At 33.9% G+C, this 19,753-nt stretch overlaps 1 non-coding gene and 1 pseudogene across 1 annotated transcript; both read right to left on the bottom strand.

Moving 5' to 3' along the window:
* Positions 1-6,960: 6,960 nt before the first annotated feature.
* TRNAM-CAU (transfer RNA methionine (anticodon CAU)) lies at positions 6,961-7,034 on the bottom strand. The gene has a single exon. It is a non-coding gene; the product is annotated as a tRNA-Met (tRNA).
* Positions 7,035-11,021: 3,987 nt separating this feature from the next.
* Positions 11,022-18,666, bottom strand: LOC102595494 (adenylate isopentenyltransferase 7, mitochondrial-like; annotated as a pseudogene).
* Between the last annotated feature and the right edge of the window lie 1,087 nt (positions 18,667-19,753).

Here is a 19,753-nt window from a genome sequence, read left to right as displayed (position 1 = left end):
GGCATACACCCACATGCTTTGAATTCTAGGGATTATTCATGGAGATTACTCGGTGCACGAAGGTATACACACAACCCTACCATTGATTTACATATTTTACGTAGTAAGCACATATTTATAAGTAATCAATTGTAAAAACCTAGCCTACCTGGGTGCCAAGCAGTTGTACGGAGTTTTTGGCTTTGATTTTGGTTTTTCGGGCTTCGCGACGGTGGATTTGGCCAAGATTCGACAAGATTTCACCATCCTCACGCTAGAAATATCCTTCTCCTCCCTTTCCAAGCTTAGAGCAGCTTTTCTGGGGTTTCAAGGGTGTTTTACGACTTGTTTAGATATTTTAGGACGATAGAGAAAATAAGATTTCTCGTAAATTATGTTATGCCTCACAGATCCTGCCCTGGTGCCAACTTATCCCACTGTAGCGCCACCGCCCTTGCGGCACCTGGCCTGCTCTGGCATGACAGTGGCCTAAATTTTTCCCAAATTTTTGTCTCTCCTAATTAATGACGGTTCGGATCGTTACAATAGATACTAATAAACCCACCATTCATCCCCCGAACGACCAGTGCACGTAACATCACACTCTCCATTTTGGCTTATTCTTAAATTAAAGGATTGGTCCACTACGAAACCACGACAAATGGCGACCTTTCACTTAATTAACACCCGGAAGGATACTGTACCCCATCGACTAGAGGAACAAATGAAACCCATACGAAGAACTTAATGTATTAAATTTACACAGCCTGTCCTGCTAGGGCGACAACCCTCCCGCTAAGTCAGGGCTGTTGTGGCGAGAGATCTCCCGCTGAGGTGGGAGATCGAAAACAGTAAAGGGGGAATGAGGAATGAATTTTCCTCATTTCTCCCTTTTTCCCTTACTCAACTCTCCCAAATCCTCTCTAACCACTCGGTCCGAACGTTGAATTTAAGGTAAGCTTCTCATCCTTACACTCTTTACTTCCGTAGCTATCTACGTACGCTTGCATGCTGCTAACTGATCGAATTAAAGACGGTTTTCTGGATAGTTTTTTGAATTTGAACTAGGTTTGTAGATTGATATAATAAAGAAGCATGGGCACTTCCCTTGCGTCCCTAACATTCCCACAAAGTCCTGGGCATAAGGATTTCACAAAAATACGGGTAAATCGGTACAAAAATGGGTGGGGGAAGTTGAAGGGTCCCTTGGTGTAAAACTCCGATTTAGGCCTCTTATCGGAGTTATTTTGTCGAAATGATTACTTATTTAGGTTCTAGGATAGTTATAATACTCTGATCTGCTGAAATTCTACTGAAATAGGGGTTTTGGGATGAAGAGACGCCATTATCGCGTCTAAAGTTTGTCCCAGATGAAGGTCGCTCTGGTGGCCTTCATCCCGCTATGGCGACTGGCGGGATTATGGCCGCTGTGGCGGGATAAAGCCAACAGTGGCCAGTCCCTTAGCATCAAAAATTTTCCTTTCCTTAAATTTTAGTCTTACACTGACTATCTATCGCAAATCTAATTCATATTTCACTTATTGCAGGCTTTCTAAATGGCAGGACAAAATGACGAACACTTACCTTTCATCCGGTTTCTCGATGCTGCAAGTTGGGAAAGGCATCATGATCACCGTAACACGGAGTTCTATTGCGAGACAGGTTTCGTGTTGCACAAGCTAGAGGAGAAGGAGCCTGCCTTCTATGCTCGTTTGGTAGAGTTTGGGTAGATCCCGCTGACTGAGGCTCCCCCAGATACACATTCCACTTGGGTGAGGGAGTTTTATGCCATCCTTCCCACCGTCCGCTGGGATCACTCCTACCCTGTCATCTGTGTTCGGGGAGTCGACATCCCTTTGAATGCCACCGCTATTAATGAAGCATTATAGGTGCCGGAGGTCCCGAACCATGAGTACTAGGACAGGCTAAGGGAGATAGATCTAGAGTGGCTGAGAGACACTCTTATCGAGCCTACGCTCCGAGATCAGGTTCACTGGGCTACTGCCGAGAGTATTACTAGCACAGATTGGTCACCCGATGCTAAGAGGTGGCTACTCTTAGTGACTAGGAGGATTCTCCCGTCAAGCAACCGTACCGACGTGACCTATCCCCGCGCATTGGTGGTGGTGTGCGCCATACAGGGCGTCCAGCTAAATGTGGGGGTATAGATTATTTCAGAGTGGAAGATGTTCTATCGGGGTAACAATAAGGCTTTCTTTCTTCCTAGCCTTATCACTGCCTTGTGCAAGCGGGCGGGAGTGCCACTATTCGATGTTGATGAGGTACTTCCTATGGATCCCCCCTTCACCCTCTTTTGGTTAGGACAAGTTCTACTTCTCGGAGAAAAAGGAGGAGGACTTGTGGGACAAGCCGCGGTAAGGCGACTGCTAATTCGGACAACGAGGCACGGCCTAAGAAGGATCTGGCAGCCGTTAGGGAGAGATTAGGGAGTGCTTATACTGACTTCACTCCTCTTCCACCCAGCACTTCCCTAGAGGTCGAGATGCTCCTTTGCCAGCTACACCAGGAGAGGAGGAAGGGTCTGGAGAGGGATCGTCTAATGGGTCAGATGTGGAAGACCATTAAGGCCATCTTTACTTGTGTGGCCCTCGGCAAGAAAATTCCCCAACTCAAGCCACAAGACTACAAGGAGTTCTCTATGCTGAATGAGGCTTGGTCTGGCGTGGTACCCCCAGAGGACCTTGACTCCAACGTGGACACCACCCAGTCTGAGGGTTCTTGATCTGACTTGTTAGTTCACCCTTTTTGGCTTATAATTTAGGAAAGACCTTGTTTTTATATTTTGACTCTCTTATGTTTTTGGTAGCACATGGATGCTTGATTTGCTATCTGATGTAGCCTTTTATTTTATCTTACGATTTTTATAATCTACTACTTTTGTTGTTGAACACTGATAGGCTGGTAGGGGTGAATTCGGATACCATTCGAGGTCTGAAATTGTGGTTAGGAAAAATAGGGGAACAGGCTGAGGTTTTGCCTCGCCTCATCCCGTCCTGGCGGGATTCTCCCACTCCAACGGCATCGTCCTGGCGGGAATAATCCTTCCCCAGCGGCCTACACGGAACCTGAACCTCTGCTAAGATTTTTCTAGGGTTTTCTACCTTTTCTAAATTTTGCCAAGGTTCCCAGCTTTACTTAGCATGTTTAGAATAATTTTCATAACTAGGATAGTCGTGGCCTACCCTCCAGTCAATCCCACGATACGCAAGTCAAATCATTCTCGTTGATTCAGCACCACCACTCACACATCCACAAGATACACTCCAACATTACAACTAGCATAATTTACACCAATTAGCCAACACATTGCACATAATCAGGTTCAGTCACACATTTATAGTACACGAAATCACATCATCACGTTCAACAAGTTCAACTTTACATTCACAGTTAATTCCATCGACAAGAAGAATGCATTCACAGATTCCAAGACACAACGCACAAACAATTTCAAATTATTAGTTAATTTTTTCCAGAGATGACCATTACTGGTCATCTATGTCTTTTACAGCCCCTAGGGCTAGATACCAATTGGAACCTTCCCAGTTCCAATTAACTTGTTGGTGTCCCTTCAGTCGTATCAACGACGTCTAGGTCACTTCGTTGAGATACCAACTGGAATCGAGAGATACCAATTGGACTCAACTCATACCACAAGCGACACTCACATGAAAAAAGAGAATAAGTGGAACAACTTCCAAGAATGTTTTCTAGCCGCTTGTGGATTAGATGTGGACGTCAACATACCAATCCATAGGAGTCTAGTCCACATTTTGCTCTTGTACTGGGAGACCGGTAACCTAGGCTCTAATACCAATTTGTCACAACCCAACCCATCGGGTCGTGCGGGCACCTACATACTACCACCTAAGTAGGAGAACCCTTTTACACCAATAATTAAAAATGTAGAAATTTAATAAAAACGAAGGAAATATACTGAAGAAATTTCATAAGTAAGAAATTTTAACCCAACTTTAGTTATGACTAACAAAACAATTTAACAGCCCAAGGGATCTAGTCTAAACAAGTACAAGAGCTACTAAGAGTACAACTGGACAAATAAATAAAGACACAGCTTCCACCATACAGAAGGAAAGATAGAAGCCGTTGGAGAATCCATTCATCTTCACCTAAAGAAACGTCACCAAACCTGCCTCCAGACTATGTCAAAAGACATAGCAAGAGTAGTATCAGTACAAAACACGCGTACTAGTAGGCATCATCGGTCAACCTGACGCCCACCACATAACATAAGAAACCAACTAGTAAGATCATGAAATAAACCACGCGCTTCTCCACCTTTACTCTCTCTTGGAAACACCTCCAATATGCACTAGCACCCTGAGTACTTTTTCAATCAATCCCACTTACTGGATTCTTGATCATAGCTTAACCATTCTAAACACATAAGGAAGTTCCTAAGTACAACCACCGCCAAATCAACTAACCGTACACGTCCTACCTTACTTCTTTGTCACATTACCAACCATAGTCACATAATACAATGATTCAATCTTTCTTTACACTAACCCAAACTCTTTCCCCCAAGGTGAAATCCACCTAAGCATTTTCCATCACATTTACTATCTCTACTCTCGCCATTACTGCCCACGAACAACCAACTATAAATCGTCATAACACATGTCCACTAAATACAACATATACAAACCAATATAACACTATACTCACAAGTGTATATCAAGCATATACAATATTATCAACAAGCACACGAACAACTCACATTTTATATCACATCATTGGTCCTCTGATGGAATCCAAACCCAACATCGTTAGACTGCCAGAACGTGGCAACCGATCCAAGTTAGGGTGCCAAAACGTGGCAACCGATCACAAGGTTATGCTGAAACGTGGCAACCGATCCCATATTTATGCCGGAACGTGGCAATCCGATCCAACTTAGTTATGCCGAAACGTGGCAACCAATCCCAATCACACACCACAATCACAAATACAAGTATATCTTCAAGATCATACTTTTAAGTCATGATTTCATGGAAATCATCATTCATCTATCTCATTTACAACAAGCGCGATCAACATTGCAACATTCATATACATATACAAGTATCATAATGAAGCAAGTACAAGCATACATCACACAAACATAGAATCACAACCATCACTTAGGAATTACTCCTCAATCCCTATAACATATATAATAATTGACCATACTCTGCCCTAGTTCATCATTAGGGTTTCTTATTAGAGTTTAATTACAATTCATCATAATTCCTCAATTTCATCACTTCAGTTTATCGAATGTAGCATACATTCATAAATCTAGTTCCACTACTGATTTCATATCCTTATTCTTGACCCAATTCTATCCATGACAGCAATTCTTGGGTTCCTAACAATTCACCAATTCCTCCTCACAAGGCTTACATCCACATACTTTGAATTCTAGGGATTATTCATGAAGATTACTTGGTGCACGAAGGTCTACACACAACCCTACCATTAATTTACATATATTACATAGTAAGCACAGATTTATAACTACTCAATTATAAAAACCTAGCCTACTTGGGCGCCAAGCAGTTGTACAGAGTTTTTGGCTTCGATTCCGGTGTTCCGGGCTTCGCGATAGTGGATTTGGCTAAAAATCTGCAAGATTTCACCATCCTCATGATAGAAATCTCCCTCTCCTCCCTTCTCAAGCTTAGAGCAGCTTTTCTGGAGTTTCTAGGGTGTTTTACGACTTATTTAGGTATTTTAGGAAGATGAAGAAAATAGGATTTCTCGTAAAATACGTTCTGCCTCGCTGATCCCCCCGCCCTGGAGCCAGCAGACCATGATGTGGCGCCTCCACCCTAGCGGTACCTAACCCGCTCTGGCGGGACAATGGCCCAGATTTTTCCCGGATTTCCGTCTCTCTTAATTAACGACGGTTCGGGTCGTTATGCAACACAAATTTAAGAATAGTTTTATTTAGTTGAACATATATTTGAAAACAAAAAGTATTATTAAGAAAATTATATAAGAAAAGTTTAGTTAGAGTCATTATTATATTTTGATTCATAAATAAAATAACTACAAAAACTACCTGCATTAACCATTTCATCAACCCTCGTGTCAACTCTACGGTTCAAGACTGATTGCTCTACATCAATCTGAATAAAGCAACTGTCATACTTAAATTTGAACATGAACACAGGATCTTCCACAAGTTTTTCAATATACGAATTTGACCCTCCAACAATAATTGGAACACATTGAATCTTCAAAAGAATTTCTATGTAGACGATGGACTTCAAATAGAAATCTTCGGCCCTGAAGTCAGAATCTGGCTCAATTTCACCTAAAAAATTATGAAAGAAAATAACTGTCAATTAATATTCACATTAAAATAAATGAATCACAAAAAAAGGTCTTTTTCGAATATGTAAACCTAGCAAATAGTGTTGTCAACCTTGTTTCTTAGTGTATGTGATATTGTTCGTCACGCTTTCAAGTCGCTTATATACTTGCATTTTTTCCGAGGTCATTATTTCTCCTCAAAAATGGGTGGCAAGGTCAACAGAGAGACGATATTTTCCCGTTCCAGTTGCTCCCATTATGAACACCACTTTCTTATTGTTGAACTTGTTGTTGTTGTTGATGAAAGTATTCATTTTAGCTACGCATAAAATAAAATCATAAAAATAATTAGTTTAAAATAGTAAATAATCTCATGAAAACCACTCATGCATACACTCATACATTAAAAAATCTTATAAATATAAAGTTTAATAAGTAGAAACCTTGCTTGAAATGTAATAAACTATGTAAAAGAATATATTTTTCTTGATGGTGGTTATGTAAGAGATTGCATTGAACATTTATAGTAAAATGTATTTGTGGACTAATTAATTGGCATACCATATTCATAAATGCTGATATCTTTTAGGATAAGATCAATGACTTTTGAAAAATGTATAAATATGGGTCCCATTGGCGTGCATCCAGTAGGAATTGAACCTACGAATTCGCCAATTATGAGTTGGGCGCTTTAACCATTCAGCCATGGATGCTTAGCAGGGATCCTCGTACATGGTGAATAACCAAATTCCAATTGAAATGAAATCTTTAGGATAAATCAATGCAATTTAGGAGGAATCAATGAGAGGACATCAATTCAAATCCTGGATTTTCGAATTTAGAGAGATATTGAGAGAGATCAAGAAATGGATCAGATTGTACCAATATCAACCCCTTTTCTGCCATTTATTCCTATTCCAAGGCAAAAATTCAACAATCTCTTAACCAACCTCAAGGAACTATTCATACGTTGTTGAATAGAAATAAGGAATGTCAGTCGTTGATAATTTTGTCAGCAGCCAATTTTTCTCGAATGGAGCCATTTCTTCACAGAAATTTTGGTAATGACAAGTAAATAATTTTAGGATAAAGTTATCAAATGTACATTGTTTGGAGATCGCATATAACTGGACATTTATAGTAAAAATGTGATTATGAACTTATGAATTGGTATATACCAATTTTTTTAAAAAATCATATCTCTTAGGATAAGAATAATTCTTGAAAAAAACTGCAGATAAGTCAGCTTGAATTTGGGTGATTAGGCTTAAATATTTTAGGATGAAGTTTCTAGATGCACATTGTTATGAGATAACATACAAGATTGACGAAAATATGGATTTCAAAAGGATTGTAAAAAGAACTCAATAATATTTCTCAAGGAATACATTCAAGTGATAATGCGTCAATTCATACACTATTTAACAACACATCATAAGTGTTAAGTCCAATTCAATCAGAAGGGAAAGAACAATTATCGATAACGATTTCAATTACAATTATTTATATTTACTTGTGCAGCATGTAATACTAGATAAATGTTTTATTGAATAAAGCTTCCATCATCGTGATTGAATTAGGTAGAATATATTTCCTTAAATGATCCTTACAAATATATTGCAAATTTATCATTTTCTCTTCTTTGTCTGTGTAACAATTTGAAATTTGGAGTTACGAATTTTATTCTTTCAAATTTTTTAAGGTTAGAATCTTCCCAAACATTTACAGTCATTTATTTTTTCACTCTATTACCTTGACATTAAGAATGATCTCATGTAATCGTGTAAGTGCGTATTTATATTAATATATATTAAATATCAAAGACTTTGACTTGGACTTGGCATTTGGGCTTATATCAGAACTTAAAATACATATTTTTATAAATCTTAAATATTTTCTCTATAAATAACAATGTTTTTACTGACAAGAATAGTATATATATATATATATATATATATGTAGTTTGATACAAACTGTACAAAATAGGTCCAAAAAAAATGACCAAGAGACAAAATAACACAAGATATGATCAAGATAATGATAGTTTATGTACACTCAATAATAATATTGTGATCATCATTTTTGAGTAATCTTATCACAATATATAGGCATGGTTGCAAAACAGTATTCCTCCATGCTTCGTCAACAATTTCTTTTCTATCTTCTTTGAAAACGTCAGTAGCAATATTATGATGCACCGACCACATTTTCTCATTTATTAATGGTTGAATCTTTTCAAGTTGGTTACAAATTAATAAATGAGTATTACGCTTGATACTTGATATTGAAACTTGAAGAATTACCTTCTTTGATTCATCATCTTCGTCTATATTTTTTACTTCCATTTAATATCTGGCCATTTCTGGGACACCAATGGACTGTCGGATTCCTTTTGTGTAATATGCATCTGGAATGAAAATTTGTCTAACCTCATCCACCAGCCCTGCATGCAACATAAATTTAAGAATAGTTTTATTTAGTTGAACATATATTTGAAAACCAAAAGTACTATTAAGAAAACTATATAAGAAAAGTTTTAGTCTGAGTCATTATTATATTTTAATTCAAATATAAAATAATTACAAAAACTACCTGCATTGACCATTTCACCAACCCTCGTGTGAACTCTACGGTTCCAAACTGCTTGCTCTACATCAATCCAAATAAAGCAACTGTCATACTTATATTTGAACATGAACACAGGGTCTTCCACAAATTTTTCAATATACGAATTTGACTTTCCAACAATAATTGGAATATATTAGGTCTTCAAACAATTTTCTATGTAGACAATGGACTTCATACAGACATCTTCGGCCGTGAAGTCGGAATATGGCTCAATTTCACCTAAAAAATTATGAAACAAGATAACTGTCAATTCATATTCATATTAAAATAAATGAATCACAAAAAATATATTTTTCGAATATGTATACATAGCAAATAGTGTCGTACACCTTGTTTCTCAGCACGTGTGATCTTGTTGGTCACGATTTCAAGTCCCTTATATACTTGCATTTTGTCCGAGTAGATTATTTCTCCTCGAAAATGGTTGGCAATGTCAACAGAGAGAGGAGACATTCTTATTCCTGTTGATCCCATTATGAACACCACTTTCTTCTTGTTGAACTTGTTGTTGTTGTTGATGAAAGTATTCATTTTAGCTAAACATAAAATAAAATCATAATATTAAGTAGTTTAAAATAGTAAATAATCTCAAGAAAACCACTCATGCATACACTCATACATTAAAAATCTTTTAAATATAAAGTTAATAAGTAGAAACCTTGCTTGAGATGTAATAAACTATGTAAAAGAGTATATTTTTCTTGATGGGGGTTATGAAAGAGATTACATTGAGCATTTATAGTAAACTATATTTGTGGAATTATTAATTGGCATACCATATTCAGAAATACTAATATCTTTTAGAATAAGATCAATGATTTTTGAAAAATGTGTAGATATATGTAAACTGGAATTTTGGTAATGACAAGCAAATAATTTTAGGATAAAGTTATCAAATGTACATTGTTTGGAGATCGCATATAACTGGACATTTATAGTAAAAATGTGATTATGAACTTATGAATTGGTATATACCAAATTTTTAAAAGAATCATATCTTTTAGGATAAGAATAATTCTTGAAAAAAACTACAGATAAGTCATCTTGAATTTGGGTGATTAGGCTTAAATATTTTAGGATGAAGTTTCTAGATGCACATTGTTATGAGATAACATACAAGATTGACGAAAATATGGATTTCAAAAGGATTGTAAAAAGAACTCAATAATATTTCTCAAGGAATACATTCAAGTGATAATGCGTCAATTCATACACTATTTAACAACACATCATAAGTGTTAAGTCCAATTCAATTAGAAGGGAAAGAACAATTATCAATAACTATTTCAATTACAATTATTTATATTTACTTGTGCAGCATGTAATAATAGATAAATGTTTTATTGAATGAAGCTTCCATCATCGTGATTGAATTAGGTAGAAAATATTTCCTTAAATGATCCTTATCGATAGATTGCAAATTTATTATGTTCTCTTCTTTGTCTATGTAACAATTTTAAAATTGGAGTTGAGAATTTTATTGTTTAAAATTCTTTAAGGTTAGAATCTTCCCCAAACATTCATAGTCATTTGTTTTTCACTCTATTACCTTGACATTAAGAATGATCTCATGTAATTGTGTAAGTACGTATTTATATTAATATATATTAAATATCAAAGACTTGGAATTGGACTTGGCGCTTGGATCGGACCTTAAAATAAATATTTTTATAAAGCTTAAATATTATTTGGGCTTATATCGGACCTTAAAATACATATTTTTATAAACCTTAAATATTTCCTCTATAAATAACAATGTTTTTACAGACAAGAATAGCATATATATATATATATATATATATATATGTAGTTTGATACAAACTGTACAAAATAGGTCCAAGAAAATGACCAAGAGACAAAATAACACAAGATATGATCAAGATAATGATAGTTTATGTATACTCAATAATAATATTGTGATCATCATTTTTGAGAAATCTTTTCACAATATCTAGGCATGGTTGCAAAACAGTATTCCTCCATGCTTCGTCAACAAATTCTTTTCTATCTTCTTTGAAAACGTCAGTAGCAATATTATGATGCACCGACCACATTTTCTCATTTATTAATTGTTGAATCTTGTCAAGTTGGTTACAAATTAATAAACGAGTATTACGCTTGATACTTGATATTGAAGCTTGAAGAATTACCTTCTTTGATTAATCATCTTCGTCTATATTTTTTACTTCCCTTTAATATCTAGCCATTTCAGGGACACCAATGGACTGTCGGATTCCTTTGGTGTAATATGCATCTGGAATGAAAATTTGTCTGACCTCATCCACCAGCCCTGCATGCAACATAAATTTAAGAATAGTTTTATTTAGTTCAACATATATTTGAAAACCAAAAGTATTATTAAGAAAACTATATAAGAAAAGTTTTAGTTAGAGTCATTATTATATTTTAATTCAATATAAATAATTACAAAACTACCTGCATTGACCATTTCATCAACCCTCGTGTCAACTCTACGGTTCAAGATTGATTGCTCTACATCAATCCAAATAAAGCAACTGTCATACTTATATTTGAACATGAACACAGGTCTTCCACAAATTTTTCAATATACGAATTTGACTCTCCAACAATAATTGGAATACATTGAGTCTTCAAACAATTTTCTATGTTGACAATGGACTTCATACAGAAATATTCAGCCGTGAAGTCGGAATCTGGCTCAATTTCACCTAAAAAATTATGAAACAAAATAACTGTCAATTAATATTCACATTAAAATATATGAATCACAAAAAATATATTTTTCGAATATGTATACATAGAAAAAAGTGTCGTACACCTTGTTTCTCAGCACGTGTGTTCTTGTTGGTCACGATTTCAAGTCCCTTATATACTTGCATTTTGTCCGAGTAGATTATTTCTCCTCGAAAATGATTGGCAATGTCAACAAATAGAGGAGACATTCTCATTCCTGTTGATCCCATTATGAACACCACTTTCTTCTTGTTGAACTTGTTGTTGTTGTTGATGAAAGTATTCATTTTAGCTACACATAAAATAAAACCATAATATTAAGTAGTTTAAAATAGTAAATAATCTCATGAAAACCACTCAGGCATACACTCATACATTAAAAAATCTTTTAAATATAAAGTTAATAAGTAGAATCCTTGTTTGAGATGTAATAAACTATGTAAAAGAGTATATTTTTCTTGATGGGGTTATGAAAGAGATTACATTGAGCATTTATAGTAAACTATATTTGTGGACTTATTAATTGGCATACCATATTCAGAAATACTGATATATTTTAGGATAAGATCAATGACTTTTGAAAACTGTATAGATATGTCAACTAGAATTTTTGGTAATGACAAGTAAATAATTTTAGGATAAAGTTATCAAATGTATATTGTTTGGAGATCGCATATAACTGGGCATTTATAGTTCAAATGTGATTATGAACTTATGAATTGGTATATACCAAATTTTAAATAAAAATCATATATTTTTGGATAAGAATAATTATTGAAAAAAAACTACAGATACATCAGCTTGAATTTGGGTGATTAGGCTTAAATAAATTTAGGATGAAGTTTCTAGATGCACATTGTTATGAGATCACATACAAGATTGACGAAAATATGGATTTCAAAAGGATTGTAAAAAGAACTCAATAATATTTCTCAAGGAATACATTCAAGTGATAATGCGTCAATTCATACATTATTTAACAACACCTTATAAGTTCTAAGACTAATTCAATTAGAAGGGAAGGAACAATTATCAATAACTATTTCAATTACAATTATTTATATTTACTTGTGCAGCATGCAATAATAGATAATGTTTATTGAATGAAGTCTTCCATCATCGTGATTGAATTAGGTAGAATATATTTTCTTAAATGATCCTTACCGATAGATTGCAAATTTATTATTTTCTCTTCTTTGTCTATGTAACAATTTTAAATTTGGAGTTACGAATTTTATTCTTTAAAATTCTTTAAGGTTAGAATCTTCCCAAACATTTATAGTCATTTATTTTTTCATTCTATTACTTTGACATTAAGAATGATCTCATGTAATTGTGTAAATACGTATTTATATTAATATATATTAATATGTATTAAATATCAAAGACTTGGACTTGGACTTGGACTTGGCGCTTGGGCTTTGATCGGACCCTAAAATAGATATTTTTTATAAAGCTTAAATATTTGCTCTTTAAATAACAATGTTTTTACAGACAAGAATAGTATATATATTTGTACTTCAATACAAACTGTACAAAACAGGTCAAAAATTAAAGTGACCAAGAGACAAAATAACACAAGATAGAGATAATGATAGTTTATGTACACTCAATACTAATATTGTGATCATCATTTTTAAGAAATCTTATCACAATATCTAGGCGTGGTTGCAAAACAGTATTCCTCCATGCTTCGTCAACATCTTCTTTTTTATCTTCTTTGAAAACGTCAGTAGCAAAAATATGATGCACCGACCACATTTTCTCATTTATTAATCGTTGAATCTTGTCAAGTTGGTTACAAATTAATATACGAGTATTATTCTTGATACTTGAAATTGAAGCTTGTAGAATCATCTTCTTTGATTCATCATCTCCGTCATTTTTTTTCCTTCCCTTAAACATCTGGCCATTTCAGGGACACCAATGGACCGTAGGATTTCTTTGGTGTAATCTACATCTGGAATGAAAATTTGCCGCACCTCATCCACCAGCCGTGCATGCAACATAAATTTAAGGATAGTTTTATTTAGGTGAACATGTATTTGAAAACCAAAAGTATTATTAAGAAAACTTTTAGTTAGAGTCATTATTATATTTTGATTCATATATAAAATAACTACAAAAACTACCTGCATTGACCATTTCATCAACCCTCGTGTCAACTCTACAGTTCAAGACTGATTACTCTACATCAATCCAAATAAAGCAACTGTCATACTTATATTTGAACATGAACACAGGATCTTCCACAAGTATTTCAATATACAAATTTGACCCTCCAACAATAATCGGAACACATTGAGTCTTCAAAAAAATTTCTATGTAGACAATGGACTTCAGACAGAACTCTTCGGCCGTAAAGTTAGATTTTTGCTCAATTTCACCTAAAAAATTGTGAAACAAAATAACTGTCAATTAATATTCACATTAAAATAAAGGAATGAGAAAAAAATATCTTTTTCAAATATGTATACCTAACAAAAAGTGTCGTACACATTGTTTCTCAGCGTGTGTGATCTTGTTGGTCACGATTTCAAGTCCCTTATATACTTGTATTTTGTCCAAGTTAATTATTTCTCCTCGAAAATGGGTGGCAAGGTCAACAGAGAGACGAGATTTTCCCGTTCCTGTTGCTCCCATTATGAACACCACTTTCTTCTTGTTGAACTTGTTGTTGTTGTTGATGAAAGTGTTCATTTTAGCTACACATAAAGTAAAATTATAACAATAATTAGTTTAAATAGTAAATAATCTCATGAAAAACCACTCATGCATACACTCATACATTAAAAAATCTTATAAATATAAAGTTAATAAGTAGAAACCTTGATTGAGTTGTAATAAACTATGTAAAAGAATATATTTTTCTTGAATGGTGGTTATGAAAGAGATTGCATTGAGCATTTATAGTAAAATGTATTAGTGGTCTTATTAATTATCATACCATATTCAGAAATACTGATATATTTTAGGATAACATCAATGACTTTTGAAAACTGTATAGATATGTCAACTAGAATTTTGGTAATGACAAGTAAATAATTTTAGGATAAAGTTATCAAATGTACATTGTTTGGAGATTACATATAACTGGGCATTTATAGTAAAAATGTGATTCTGAACTTATGAATTAGTATATACCAAATTTTAAAAAAAATCATATCTTTTAGGATAAGAGTAATTATTGAAGAAAACCTACAGATACGTCAGCTTGAATTTGGGTGATTCAGCTTAAATAAATTTAGGATGAAGTTTCTAAATGCACATTGTTATGAGATCACATACAACATTGACGAAAATATGGATTTCAAAAGGATTGTAAAAAGAACTCAATAATATTTCTGAAGGAATACACTCAAGTCTTAATATGTCAATTCATACACTATTTAGCAACACGTCATAAGTGCTAAGTCTAATTCAATTAGAAGGGAAGGAACAATTATCGATAACTATTTCAATTACAATTATTTATATTTACTTGTGCAGCATGTAATAATAGATAAATGTTTTATTGAATGAAGCTTCCATCATCGTGATTGAATTAGGTAGAATATATTTTCTTAAATGATCCTTACCGATAGATTGCAAATTTATTATTTTCTCTTCTTTGTCTATGTAACAATTTTAAATTTGGAGTTACGAATTTTATTCTTTAAAATTCTTTAAGGTTAGAATCTTCCCAAACATTTATAGTCATTTATTTTTTCACTCTACTACTTTGACATTAAGAATGATCTCATGTAATTGTGTAAGTACGTATTTGTATTAATATATATTAAATATCAAAGACTTGAACTTGGACTTGGGGATTGGGCTTGGATCGGACCTTAAAATAAATATTTTTATAAAACTTAAATATTTGCTCTATAAATAACAATGTTTAGTATATGAAAATCAAGATTCTTTCGAATGACAAATTTCAGTAATGTCCGCACTTATTCAGAACATGAAAAATCTTGTGCAAAATAAATGTCATCACAACATTTGTTTTCGATATTCTTCAAGACAAGCTAAATGATTCTAGAATAGTTTACGTGCCAATAGAAATACAAAGAGAATTCAAAATAAGACATGGTATAAACTTACATGACCAAAGAAAAAACACAAATGAATTGTTGAGAGCCAAGTTAAAAGATTCACACGCATAATTAACCACATACATGTAAAACCACTCAAATTCAGGAACAATTTCAAGGCTAGACACCGAAGAAGATGACTCTTTCTAATATCTTTTCATAGCATTAAATACAACAACTCAAGGGTGGATTTATTACAAATCTACATTAGTGGTGAATGGTACCTTTCTAAAAGAAATATATAGAGATACTATATTTATAACTACAACACAAAATAGAAAAGGTAACAAATGTTCACATCTTTAGTTTACTATTTTCTCACTCTATGATACCTTCAAAGTTACCTTCAGAGTATATATATGACAAAGTATCATAATATATTGACTTACTTATTTTTCCTCAAAATATATTTGCCTCACATAAAACAAATTATACATATTACTTGTAATATTACTTATTCGAAAAATGATGCATCTTGAAAATGGTCCTTTGAATATTTAAAAGAAATATATTCACAAAGGAATGGGATGTGCATTGACAGTATAGTTGAAGCAGCTGCAGCTATATATTCAATAGTTCTAAATTGTATTTGTATATTTCATCTGTGGGACAACGTAAACGATAAATTCAAAAAAATACAAAAGATATCAAAGAAATATACGACACATTATCAAGAACATACACTTTTTAAGAATTTAACAGTCTTATGAAAAAATTAGATGTTGATTCTAGAATAAAATCTTACTTGAAAAATGTTGGATATCACTATGGGCTCGATCACGTTGTTGGAACAGTAAATTCAACAAATAAGTATGCAAGAGAGTTTCCAGTTATAATCTATTAGATTTTATGACAAACATGATACAAAAATGAAATTACACAAATGATAATTCTACATAATTTGAAAATATAGCATTAACAAATAAGTATGAAAATGATTCAAAGATTGAAGCACAATTTGCATATACTGTAAAGCTTAATTATTGTTACAATTTCAATTAACTCTAAAAATAAATTGGATAAATACAAGTCAGCTTTTTTACTCAATTTGTTCTGTCAATAAGAGATGGTCAGACAAAACGCAATGTGTCCCTTCATTAAAAGATATACATGTCAAAAATTTCAAGTAGATAATTTTTCATGTGCACATGCAATGGCAATGTAAGTAACAAAATTCCACCTTGAGAAATACACATATTACTCGTATTACTATACAACCAGAAATTTTCAAACAAAACATATCATCATGTTCTACCCAATAAAAGCATATGTTAAATTTCTGACCATTCCTCGCAGAAAGTACTACCACTAAATGTTAAAATCTCACTAAGAAGACGTAGAAAACAAAGAAAAAAAATGAGAATTTGAACCATATATTTTGTTAGAACAAAAATAACCTGTAGTCTTTGTGTGGAGGGCGAAAAAAGAACCTGTAAAAGAATTTCAAAGAAAAGTTGAATTACTACTTATTTTCTTTTAGCCAAATATATCAAAGATTTTGTTAAAATACTTCTGATATTTTTAACACATTCAAATTCAAAATGCAACATAATTTTAAAGAGTACAAACTACATCGTACTGCTTCAATATTTAACTAGTATTTGACAGATAAACAAAATAGAGTCGTAATCGCTTCTTTTCATAATCTTGTTTTTTCAACCTTTCAGGATTTTCAGACGCACTACATTCCTAAATCAACTACGACCTTTTTTCTATCATAATCCCACAGTAATTTGCAACATCTCGAGTGTATATCATAAATTCCACACTTATCAATAGCGGCTAAAATTTAAAAAAGAAATCAGTTGGAGTTTTATTAAAGCTGAAACTCTATAAGGAGGGGAACCAAGCTTGGGCTTGGGTGTCCCTTTTGTTTTTGTTTAGCAAAAAGGCATGTGAATTGGGATGAAAGTTGGACTATGGGGTAATTCATTTATTTTTGGTGTCAAATAAGTGTATTTTTCCCAATTTATAATAGTTCACTTAATAAGTTAGATATAAACCATATATTTTGCAAAATAACCTTAGATGTTATTGTAAAACTTTATTTATTAATATAAAAATCTGAGTAGTTTATTACAAAGTTTTGAAATATTTCAGTTACTTACCCTAAAAAGTCTTTTGGAACCTAAAGTTTAGCACCCTTAAGTCCCCCCTACTTTACTTGTGCCTCTTTACTTCATAAAAGAAAAAGACAACTTGTCTCTTTGGATGTAGAATTCAAAAACTTCTTTGTCATAAAGCCAAGCGTTGGCACAAACTTCTTTATCAATAATTATATTTTTTTTTGTTTCAATTTATTTGTTTAATTTTAATTTGACACAAATTTTAAGGAAATAAAAATGACATGGCTTACATGCAAGTCTATCAATTGTACATCTTCATATGTATATGGTTCAAAAGTATCATTTTGATGGCTTTCATGTGATTCAAGTTGGATCAATGTTTTGGATTTTGAGGATGAACTTATGATTAGTTAGACAAGAAGATTCTAAAATTAAGGTGCTGTAACGACCAAAATCCATCGTTAGGGAAAAGCCAACGGGGAAGAAATTGGGGCCAGAAAACGTTTGAGTAGTAACTTGAGAATTCCTAACCTAGTCCAAATTTGAACGAAATCTGAATCAGTGAGGTCTAGGGAAATATGGTGTTGAATGAGAGATCTAATTATGAATTTGATTACATGAGTGGATAGTTAAGACGTTAAAGAAACTGTGTGACTTTATGGAATTGAATTCGGGCGAGTAGAACTCCTGAAACTGATCTTAGCGTGAACGGGTAATTTCTGACTGTCATGGGTTGAAGGTGTGTGGTGAAATGGGAGTTTGGAACTCTTAATTCGACTAAATGTTTCCGTGCAAGCCGCCAAGGTGGGATCATTCCTGCCAGGGCAGGGCCGCTGTGGCGGTATGGTGGTCGCCATAGCGGGCCAGTCGCAAATTAAGTCGGAAATAAACCTCCAAAACATCATTATTCTGTAAACTTCATTCTTAAGAGTTAGGAGACGAACCAAGGCGACTTCTTGACGGTTTTTCACCATTCTTGAGGCTAAAGGTAAGGTTTTCTCTCCCCGAATCCGTTTTTTGATCCGTAGAATGTAAATTCATGGGCAAATATTGTTGGGGAAGGGTTTTGAAGCTGTTTGGATGGTGGGAAAAAGCCCTAGCTGCATATTAGGATCATGGGTTTGGCCTAGGGTTGATAGTGTTGATTGTAATTCAGGTAATTAGGTCTCGTTTATTGATCCTCGCGTTAAATTGATTGTTTGTAGACCAAGAACAAGCGAAAAGAATTCGGAAAGGAAGAATCAAGTTTCTTAAGAGGGTTCAAGCTTTGTTCGAGATAGGTGATGGTTTGATTTCATGTTTGTGTGATGTATGTGAGTAATTGCTTCATTGTAATGCATGTATGTATGTGAATGTAGCACTATTGATCAAACCTAATGTAAATTAGTATGAATGAATGATTGTATGCCATAAATCAACACTTGATTGTATGATTATGAGAATGTACATTGTGTTTGTGATTGTGGTATGATGATTGGATCGGGTGTCACATTCCGACACACTAACTAGGATCGGGTGCCACGTTCTGGCGCATATATTGGATCGGGTGTCACGTTTCGACACACTAACTTGGATCGGGTGCCACGTTCCCACGTATATAATTGGGATCGGGTACCATGTTCTGGTACACTAACAATTTGGGTATGGTACCATGAGAAGACCATTGAATTGGGTTCCGTGAGAGGACGATTGAATTGTGTTGTGTATCTACTTGTGCTGATTATGTTCATATCTAATGGTGATTGATATTGGAAGACTGTTTGTTGCTCTAAAATGATAACCAATGTGTACATGTATTTTGTACATGTCATGTTTACTATGTTGTGACTGCTTATATAGTTTCACTTACTGGAATAGCCGTTTGATCCTACCAGTACACTGTGGTTGTGTACTGATACTACATTTACTCGTTCTTTGTTGAGTACAGGGCATCTTCAGGCGGCT

Source organism: Solanum tuberosum, unplaced genomic scaffold (assembly GCF_000226075.1).
Source record: "Solanum tuberosum cultivar DM 1-3 516 R44 unplaced genomic scaffold, SolTub_3.0 scf00347, whole genome shotgun sequence".
In the NCBI taxonomy this organism is placed as follows: Eukaryota; Viridiplantae; Streptophyta; class Magnoliopsida; order Solanales; family Solanaceae; genus Solanum; species Solanum tuberosum.
Note: the sequence above shows the minus strand (reverse complement) of the source record. Positions and strands in the feature narration are given on the sequence as shown.